This window comes from Malania oleifera, chromosome 7 (assembly GCF_029873635.1).
Source record: "Malania oleifera isolate guangnan ecotype guangnan chromosome 7, ASM2987363v1, whole genome shotgun sequence".
Lineage (NCBI taxonomy): Eukaryota > Viridiplantae > Streptophyta > Magnoliopsida > Santalales > Ximeniaceae > Malania > Malania oleifera.
Genome location: NC_080423.1, coordinates 76,699,264 through 76,710,797, shown reverse-complemented (window position 1 = coordinate 76,710,797; position 11,534 = coordinate 76,699,264).

Sequence of the window (11,534 nt, the reverse complement as noted above, 5' to 3'; positions counted from 1 at the left end):
GATACCTAAGGAGCGAAAAACATAAATTACATACATGTTATACACAACACTAGAAACCATACCAGAGTTTTACTGAATTTATCATATGTATACAAAAGTCCACAAAAGGACCCAAAAAGTATCCTAGGGTCATAAACTAAAAACCAATCTGACCCTAACTCAACTACTCACCTTTCTAATAGGATAGCTCGGTCAACTTCTACTGTTGCGGGTTCTATCCACCCTCCTACCTAGATTTCCTAAAATGTTTATAATGCTCGGGTGAGACATCTCTCAGTAAGGGAGATAAACTAATATCAGTGTGTGGCAACATGAGTATTATCATTTCATAATCATGAATTGTACTTAATTATATAACATGTAAAACTGTCTGTATAGTTTCTGAATAAAACATGATTGGACATAACATAATATAACATACTAAATTTCTATACACGTAAATCATCTTATATAATTGTACAATACTTGAAATAATACCAAAGATGAATAGCTAGTTGTTGTCATGTCTTGCCCCCCACATAACAAGGTTGTGCAGCCCATAGGCGGGACTTAGCAATGGCTAGCCGACCACGCTAAGTCAACATAAGTCTGTAAGTATGATGGGCTCGTCCCTCCTGTGTTGAACTATTAGGGGAACACTTGCACTACCATGAAGCCACATTGACTGTCATCTCCCACACTCTATTTAAGATGTGTGTTAGCACTAATATAAACATAATCGTGAACATATAGTTACAGTACCGTGCTTCGTGAAACTAAACTAAGTCATCCTAGTTCTGATAACATATAATACATTTCATAATACTGTTACATAATTGTTTTAAGTTTCATAGAAAATTTTGACATGATCATATTTTCTTGAATCTTGATATAACATGCGTAATTACGACATTTGCGCCATCATACCATAACGTATAATCATAACATCTGCGCTGACAATACAAAACGTATAAATCACGGCATCGATGCCGGCATAACATAACATATTAAACATGAAATTCTTGCACTGCTTAACATAATATTCTTTAAACCATAGTTCATGTACTGTTTTTATGGTTTTCCTGAAAACTATTATATCACGTTTATCTTGGAAAAATCATAATACTTTAACATAACATAATTATCATGGAAATTATACTCATGCCACACAAATGTGAATATTATTCTGAATATTAAATCTGAACTCAAACCATGTTTTCTACTAAAATATATAAAATCCATTTCTATATTCAATAGCAGTATTCCCAAATACTATATTATATCATACTTAATTTTTGAAAATAAATGTTATATAATAATAAATAATTTTATGAAAATGTTGACTTAATTTATCCTCTTACGTGACTTACTAAGAAGTCCACAATCTAACCTAAAACTATGTCTATAGTATTCCCAGCTCAACACCCTGAAATTTACATTTTCCTTAGCAAAACTTCAGTATTATTCCATCTACTACACTCTCCTCGGTCTAGAAATACCAAATACCTTATAAAACTTAAAATAACCAACTTACCCAAATTTTGGGATGGTGCTCAAGTTGGCCTAACCAACAATCTACTCAGGTAGACTTGAAAAGAATCTTCCCAGGAGTAGCGTGGCAGCTTCTGATCATCGAACCAGCGAGAAACGAAGCCAGAAACCTAGAGAGAAGGTGGGAGAGACGAAATCTAGTGAGAGAGAGAGAGAGAATTTTTCATGAAATTTTTTTGCTGAAAAGCTGAGGTTGGTATATTTATACACCTGGATTCATCAACGAGAGACATCACCTCATCGACGAGGCCAAGAAGGGAGTTCGTCAACGAGCTCATACCCTTCGTCGATGAACTTCAAGCCTGACATCACCACTCTCGGTACAGTTTCGTCGACAAGACACGTGGCGTACAATGAACCAGTGAAGGAGTTCGTCGACGAGACCAGCGGGGTCGTCGACAAACCCTGCTTTGTCCCCTTTTTGAATTTCTTTTCCTTCCACCTATTTTTCTCTTTCTTTATTATTTAATGGCTATAAATTTTTGGGTCTCTACACAAAGACTTGTTTAAAGATGGGTCTTTGTGATTAACATTTAGTGATTATCATTTCCAAGTACACTAAATTTTAGTTCATCATTTTTGTGCTCAATCTCTCTCTTGCTCTCTAATCTTGTTGTGATTTATTACTTGAGAGATTAGTAATTGTTTTGTATTGTATTAAATATCCGCTCATTCAAGGAGCTTTGTCTGTAATTCATTTTCATCTTATAAGGGTTCTTTGTGAACCAAGTGTTAAAGGGATTGGTTCCCTTGTTTGGGCTCTTTGTGGGCAATAGGGATTGGTTCCCGTGAGAAGGTTTTTGATGAACCGAATTGCTAGGGCTCTTAGAGAACCTTGTTGAAAGGCTTTGGGTGAGTGAAAGGGATTTGTTCCCATGTGTTAAGGCTTCTCCTCCGGTGAAGGAGGTTGATAGTGGATTGAGAATCCTTAAGTGTGTCTCAAGGCGTGGACGTAAGCAATGGGCCAAACCACATGCATTAATATCGTTTGTGAAAATTTTCTTCCCTACTTTTTTTTATGTCTTATGCATAATTTATATTTTTTATATTGTGATATAATCATTTGTATCTTTCCAAGTTTCTTATTTTGTAGTGAAAAGTTAAAATGCGCAAAAGAGTCCATTCACCCCCTCTAAACTCGACTCTAGGGCCAACAAAATCAAACAAAAACAAAGAAAAAAACTCAAATAAACAAAGGAAACAAGGACTTTTTTACTTTTATTTTTGTGGCTGAATCTACCAAGATAGATTGCAGGCATATCCTCCAATGGAGGAATGAAATAATTGATGTTCCAAAATATTTTTCAAAAAACAAGATTTTAAAAAACATTTTGGTGATTACTTTTGAGAGAACCTTTGAAGTCATTTAGAAACCCTTGAAAGCACTTGAAACCTTATTGAAAAATTATTTATTTCTTGATTAGAAAATTGATTTTTCAATGAACACTCTGTGGAACAAAGATTGAAATCAATTTAAAATATTAACAAATCCTTTTTTTCCACCTTTAACCAATTTCGACCATGAGTGATTACTTTGAAAAGATGATTTTTCATTGTTTAAACTTGAAAAACTTCGTGGATTTTTTGTGGATGTAAAACTTGGAGAACATCCAAAAGTCATATCATATATGCATGACTCCAAGGAAGTTTGAAAACTTTTGTAAAACTTGAAGACTTTGAGAAAAACTCAAGTGAGTTGTTTTTGAAGTAAGAAATTTGCTTTTTTATGAAAAAAAAAAACAACAAAAACAACAAAAATCTTCATGCAAGCAGCAAGCAAACTCAACCAACTACACTCGAATGAGTGTAGAGGCTAAAAAACATGAAGAATCCCAAAGGAAAATATGAGAAAAGTCTTAAAAATGGACTCTCGGGATTCAGCAATAAGCTATATACGGTTGACTGCCTGGAAACCTAACAACTACCTTTTCAAAACATGAGGGGGTAGTCGACCGCCCGTAGAACAAAAATGAACACACGTGTAATTTTATGATATTCAACATGTTTTTCTTTTCTTGTGAAACTAAAAATAAGACATCCTAGCACCACTAACATGTAACTAGTAACATTAAATGATACAAAAAAACATAACAAATCTAATCACTTGCACAAAAGCCTTTATACATCATGCATTTAACCATTCATGGAAATGAAAGAAAACTTAGAAAAAGAAGGGTTAGACATTGACCTCGGTGAAAAACTTAACTTCGTAGATCTTGTGGAGACCCCTCTCCTTCAAATCACATCATGCATTTAACCATTCATGGAAATGAAAGAAAGTTGAGAAAGAGAAGGGTTAGACATGACTTTGGTGAAAAACTTAACTTTATAGATCAAGTGTTAAAATTGGAGAAAGAATAATTTTTCACTAATGATTCACTTTCAATGCAAGGATTACAAGGGTATATATACATAAGAGAAATGGAAAAAAGGGAAAGTAAATAATTTGCTAAAATGGAAAGTATATATATCATTAATACTCCCCCTCAAGTTGGAGCATGGAGATCCATAATGCCCAACTTGCGTGATAAGTTTTGAAAATGTTCACGACCCAAAGCTTTAGTGAAGATATCAGCAAGCTGACTGTGGGTAGGAATATGCTTAGTGAAGAAGAGTCCAGCCCGTAACTTTTCACGAACAATGTGACAATCGATTTCTATATGTTTGGTACGTTCGTGGAAAACAGGATTTCTGGGCAAAGTGAAGAGCCGCTTGGTTGTCACAATATAAGAGCATAGGCTAAGAATGCGGCACGCCAAGATCATGTAAAAGAGTTTTGAGCCATGTAAGTTCACAGGTAGTAGAAGCAAGTGCCCAGTACTCAGCTTCGTCGGAGGAGCGAGAGATGGTAGTTTGTTTCTTAGTGCGCCAGAAAATGGGACTAGTGCCCAACTGAATGAAAAAACCAGTGGTGGAGCGGTGAGTGAGAGGACAACTAGCCCAATCCTAATCAGAATAAGTTGAGACTTGAAGAGTGTTGGCAATAGGAAAAAATAAGCCTTGACCTGGAGATGCCTTAATGTATTGAAGAACACGTACAGCAACATCATAATGCAGTTGTCTGGGCTGGTGCATAAATTGACTAAGACTGTTGACTAGAAAGACAAGGTCGGGACGAGTGATGGTGAGATAGATTAAACATCCAACGAGGCACCGAAACGAGTTTGGATCGGAGAGGAGAGCACCATCAGTATTATTGAGCTTCAGATTTTGTTCCATAGGAAAGTGGGCAGGACAAGCACCTAGATGGCCGCTATCAGTGAGGATGTCAAGAGTATATTTGTGTTGATTGAGAAAAATGCCAGTGGGAGAGCGAGCAACTTCGAGGCTAAGGAAATATTTCAATTTTCCAAGATCCTTGAGTTTGAATTTCTGAGCAAGCATGACTTTGAAAGTGCTAATAGCGGAGAGATCATTGCCTACAATGAGAATGTCACCAACATAAACAAGTATAAGAAGAAAAGACTAACCCCAAGAGCGGGTGAAAAGAGAGTGATTGACCTGAGATTGGGTGAAACCCGCAGCAAGTAAAACAGAAGTTAATTTAGAGAACCAATTGCGAGAAGCTTGCTTAAGGCCATAAAGGGATTTCTGAAGATGACAAACACGAGTCTCCCCCTATTTGCAATAACCTAGGGGGGGATCATATAAACCTCCTCATCGAGGTCACCATGGAGAAAAGCGTTGTTGACGTCCAATTGAAGGAGATGCCAATTCCGAGCGGCCGCCACTGCAAGAACACACTTGATAGTAATGAGTTTAGCAATAGGAGCAAAAGTATCATGATAATCCAAACCTTCTACCTGAGTGTAGCCCTTGGCCACCAAGCGAGCTTTGTGTCGCTCTATGGATCCATCGGCCCGGAGTTTTGTTTTGAACACCCATTTACAACCAATTGGTTTTTTTCCGAGGGGAAGGGGTTGAAGAACCCATGTATTATTGGTTTCTAAGGCTTGGATTTCAGAAGTCATGACATCACACCAATGGGAGTGTAGCACAGCCTGAGAATATGAGATGAGTTCGAGATTTTGGGACATAACAGAAAGAAAAGCCAAATGTGGTGTAAAGAAACGATGGTAAGATAAAAAAGAGGAGAGACAATGAACCGTACCTAAGGGACGTCTTGAAACTTGTGAAGTCGTGGAGGATGTTGGTAAAGTAGGGCAAATATAATCAGCTAAGTGAGAGATATGTGTGATAGCACGTTTGGGCCGAGAAAAGGGAGGTAGAGGGGGTGGTGGGGGGTGAGGGTTGGGGTGTCGGGGAGGGGACCAAGGGAGAAGGAGAGATGGAGGAGGGGCTAGGGTTAGGTGTGGGTGGTGGAGAAGGTAAAGTGTAGGAAGGATGTATATCAGGAATAGGAAGAGGAAGGATTGGAGAAGATGTGGGAGTCGAAGAGACGAGATAATAGGGAAAAACATTTTCTTCAAAAGTGACATCACGGGAGATGAAATTTTTTTTTTCAAGATCGTAGACACGATAAGCCTTATGATGAGTAGGATAACCTAAGAAAACACATCGAAGAGCACGAGGAGAAAATTTATCGCGATGTTGGTGAGTAGTTTGGGCATAACACAAGCACCCAAACACTCGCAAGTGTGAATACAAAGGGGGTTTCTGAAAAAGAAGTTCATAAGGGGACTTATGATTGAGGCTAGGTGAAGGAGTACGATTAATTAAATAGGTGGTTGTTAGAATGCATTCGCTCCAAAAGGAAACGGGAAGATTAGCTTGAAAACGTAAACACCGAGCCACATTAAGAAGATGACAATGTTTACGCTCGACAACACCATTTTGCTATGGTGTATCCACACATGTGCACTCGTGAAAAATGCCTTGATCATGGAAAAAGGTTTGAAGCGGGGTGGATAGAAATTCTCAACCATTATCAGTGCATACATGCTTAACAGTGCAATTGAAATGATTTGTGACCATGGCGCAAAAATTTTTAAGACAAGTGAAAGTATTAGATTCGTGCACATAAGATAGACCCATGTAGCACGTGAGTAGTCATCCACAATTGTTAAAAAGTAATGTGCACAAGAGAGTGAAGCGGTAGGATAACCACCCCATATATCACAATAAATCTGATTAAAACAAAATGTGCTCTTCTGTGTATTCAAGGAAAAAGGTAAACGAGTGTACTTGCTCTAGCATAAACATCACAAGGCAAATGAGGAGAACAAGTATTTAAGGTTTTCGGCATACATGAAATGGAAGGGTGACCGAGACGTTGATGCCAAAGAGTGGTGTTAGAAACACGTTGAGAGTGAAAAACTGAGGCAGATGGGGGTTTATAGTGGCAAAGCCCATCACGTACTTCACACGTTCCAATCAGACTCCTCGTTGATAGATCCTGAAAGACACAAAAAGTGGGAAAAAATATAGTAACACAATTGAGATCAGTGGTAAGTTTGCTGATGGATAATAAGTTAAATTTAAATGAAGGCACATAATGAAGGAGAAAATCGCATAGTGCCCGTATAACTTACAGGAACAATGTCACCATTTGGAAGCTTAATGGGGCATGGCTGATGGAGGAGCTGAATATTATCAAGAGAAGACAAATTGGAAGTCATGTGATCGGAGGCACCTGAATCAACAATTCATTTAGTGTTAGAAAGCAAAGCAGAATTACAAGAGGCAAGGTTACCAGCAAAATTAGCAGAGTTGGTGTTCAAAGGTGATAAAGGATCCAAGAGTCGATGACATTGTTTGCCGGTGAGACGAGGGATTGCAATCTCATAAGAGGTTGAAGAACGTGTGACAATATTTTCCGCCATTGAAAAACCATATGCTTCCATAATGTCAGATCAATTCAGAGGAATCAAACTGTTGAATTGGGTCAGATCCGAATGTTGCAACGATCAAAAATATAAACCTTCAATTTGATAATCTACGAAGTTTAATCAGAGAAGCCGAAGGTGCCGTAAAAGTGTTGAGACCACTAAGGAGAGCGAAAATCGGAGATGGTCAACCGAAAAAATGCCGAGAACTGAACTGATACGGGATCGTCGGAGAAGACGCCCGGAGTAGCTGGTTTTTGAGGAATCGATTTTACGATGGCTGGGGCGACGACGCTGTAGTGATGTGAAGACTAGAGGCGAGTTGGCTGTGAAGAAGGGCTGCTGACGTCTTGCTGGGTTCGGCCTTGCTAGGAGGAGGAGCTCACGGGGGCTGGTGTTTGCTTTTTTGCTGTGTGTGATTGCTGCACTGGTGTGGGAAAGCCGTGAAGGCTGGAGCAGGGAAGCTGCAATGGTCGTGAACAAAAGGGTTTTTCTCGGGTGCTGGATGTGCAGCACAACAAATAGCCACAGTAGCTGTGATGGGTGTGGCTGATGGTGGTCGGGGCAGAGGGTGCAGCTGTGGAGCAGAGGGCCTCAGTAGCTCATCGGAATGAAGGACGGAGGCTGCTGTACAGCAGAACACGGGATGGGTTCTAGCTTCGAGAACTGCTGGAGTGATTGTTAAAAAAACTGAGGGATAGAGTAGAGGAGCCAAGGGAGCAACCAGCAGGGATACTGAGAGATGGCGGAACAGTCATGCGAATGCCGAAGAAGACAACCGGAACTTGAGAATCTAAGAGACGGAACTAAGAAAGACGAAGACTGCTGCTGGAGAAACTATGAGCGACAGTGGATGCGGCAGATGTGGAGAATACAAACGCTGCGGAGACCGAAAAACGGGACAACCAAAGACGACTAACGCCGGAGAGAGTCAGACAGAGTGAAACAAGAGGGTACCGAGTTGCAGCGAAGAGACGAGCTGTGAGAGGAGCCGCAAAAAAACGCACGCTGGGGAAGACGCTAAGGAGCCGCGACTAAGATATGTTGGAACGGCCGGAGTGTGGTCTTTGAGGCCGGAACCTGCGGGAACTTGTTGGATGTGCGCGGCGGTAGTAAGGTTGCGGCAAGGGTGTGGCAGCAACAGGACAGCAAGGGCAATGACAAAGAGAGGCAGACCAACAACAGTGGGGGCAGTGCGGCGAGGCAAGAAAGAGAGAAAAAAATTTAGGTTTTCTCTCATACCATGTTAAAATTGGAGAAAGAATAATTTTTCACTATTGATTCACTTTCAATACAAGGATTACAAGGGTATATATACATAAAAGAAATGGAAAAAAGGGAAAGTAAATAATTTGCTAAAATGGAAAGTATATATATCATTAATATAAAGTGGAGGATTTCTCAACTACAAATCACTCCCCAAGTACCCCAAAAATCAAAGTAGAGATGTTAATATCTCCCTTTCTTTCTTTAATCAAATCTTCGAATGCAAAACCCTTTGAACACACTAGAAAACTCTCCTTGTACCCACTTGGACATGTCCATTTTTCTCTTGGAAATGGTCCTTTTATATATCTCTAATCTAAGGAAAACCCCCCTTTTGAAATTGAATTTTGAAAATTCAAATTAAAAAATAACTATCATTAATTACCAACCATCAATTGTCAATATCGTTACTTAACATGTGAACATCAATGGGACACACGACATGCCCAAACTCCCCAGCCAATCACAAGAATACAACTCAATTTTTCAATTTTGTTAGGGTTGGTCAACTACTTGAAGGAGATGGTCGACTGCCTATTGGAGCGTCAAGCTAGAATTAGTGGGAAAGGGACCATCGACTGCCTCAATTGATTTTCTTCCTTTTTTCTTCTTTTCGTTGACTTTTTTTTTTTTATATATGTTCAACTTGGTCTTTGTCTTATAAGGTAAAAAATGACTATCAACAGTTGAGATATGCATAGATAGTTGACTTCAGAAGGAAAAGAGAATTAAGAATGAATTTTTTGTTTGATACAATATGTGAATATTTTGAAAAATAATAGACCAATTTACAATAATATATTTTGATTCCAATGCATGGCTAAGAGTAAATAGACTTTAGGCCACATGGTCTATTACCTAGCCAGCTATGCTCCCTGCTTGTGCCAGGTTTAGGATTATTTCCATAAAGTTATTTGGTTAGTGTCTTATCATTTAGGAAAATAAGTGGTTAGAATAGAAGGATTTGTTAATTTATACGCAAGATGTGTTATTATCATGAGCAAATAACAATGTTTTTTTTTTTTGTATTTATAACCAAAAATATGTAAAGAACGGCTATTCTCAAAGTTCACCATGTGAATGTCTATTTCTTTTCTATTCAACTAGTTGTGGGCATGCATAATGTGCATGCTCTTCTATTTTTTGTGTTATTTAAGCTACAGTAGGTTTAGGCTATGTTACAAAAAGTAGCTCATTTCCCATTCCAACCCTCCTTCTAACTCTTCTCTGGATTTGAACCTAAGACCTCTGACTTGAAAGTCGCAAACTTTAATCACATATGTTCTTTGAAGGACCTATTCCTTTCAATAATAGTAGTTTATAAAAATAGTATGTCATATTCAAAAGTTTATTTTTTATTTAACAGCCTAAAACATATATATAGAATTTTAAAATGTAATTTTGAAGAACATTTATGCTTGACCAAATTTGGCACATCAATTTACAATAATTTACCTCACGTTTTGTTTGCAAAATGGAATAAGGTAGGAGCATTTGATTGTAGCAAGTGATGTTAGAAATTTTGTAGTGAAAACTTCAATCATGAACCTTGTTACACAATTTATTTATTTTTATATTATTTTGTGTCATTGTAAAATTTAGCATAAGATGAATGTCAATTAAACTTTACATGGTACTCATTTTTGTCATATTCATCTTCCAATTCCTTATTTGTATGTTGTGGTTCTTCCTCTTTCTATTCCTCCCTCATCCTCAAGTCCATCTTCATTTTCTTCGTCCTCATCTGTATCTCCTTCAAACTATCATGCTCCAACATAAACACACAAAGAAAACAGAAATAATTAATAGACCCATATTTCATAGACAATGATATACAATTATATGAAAGAATTAACTGGCTTAAACATACTCTAGACTGTGCTTACATATCCTTCACCATTTACAAAAGCTTAGACTTGCATAGTAGAAGAAAAAATATAGACATTTCAACAATACATATTACTAAAATCAATTGCATAGCAAGTCAAGCCTAATCAATTATTGAATGGCTTATGAGATATCAGTGGGTTCCTTTAATCACAAATGAATAAATTCCAAAACTAGTGGGAATAGGTTTAAGATGGTAGTAAAATTTTACAAAATGAAATAGGCATTGATGTCTTTTTCCCTCATTAAAAAATTCCTTTGTTTATCTTAAATTTTTTCATAACAAGGTTTTGAATATTTAATAGAAAGAGAATTGTCCTAATACCAGATAGAGAGAGAGAATCAAGATAAATCCAATGGAGCAAATCTTTGAGAAGATTGATTGTTGGCAGAGGTTAGAGAGGAACTAAGAGAGATCCAATAGGGTGAAAAGCTTGAGGAGACTAGTCAGTAACGGGGTTGCTTGCAAAGAAAGTAGGAGGAAGGTATCATTGATATTTGGTGGAGGAAGAAATGTGTGCCTCAACTAAAAATGTTGAACTTGAGATTTAGGAGAATGAGGCTAGTGGGAGTTGAAGTTACGACGAATGGTTATAAGGGTGTTTTGGGTAGTTTGAAAATCGGTTTAAAAAAAGGGTAATCCCTATTCTAATAGTAGAGATGCTAGATGAAACTGACCATGGAGCACACACACTCTCTATAATTTTATTTTTAATTTAAGTAAATGATTTTAAAGAAAATAAATAAGAGTTGATAGTTATTTTAATTTGATTATAGTGGTACTTATGGGAGTGATTTAGGTATTTAAAAATCAACTAAGTTTGATGAGGAATCTCGTTCTTAGTACTAGAGATTAGAGATAACACAAACTTTTATATGAGTAATTTCTATTAACTTATTGCATTTTTAGACAAATTTCATTATATTCTTATCTTATGTTTTGAAGAATGAATTTTAATTTTATAATTTAAATTTATATAAATTTGAATAAAATAAAATATAAAATTTTTCAAATTTATAGAAATTTAAATCTAGTTTCTAAAATCTATAATTCTAGATACTATC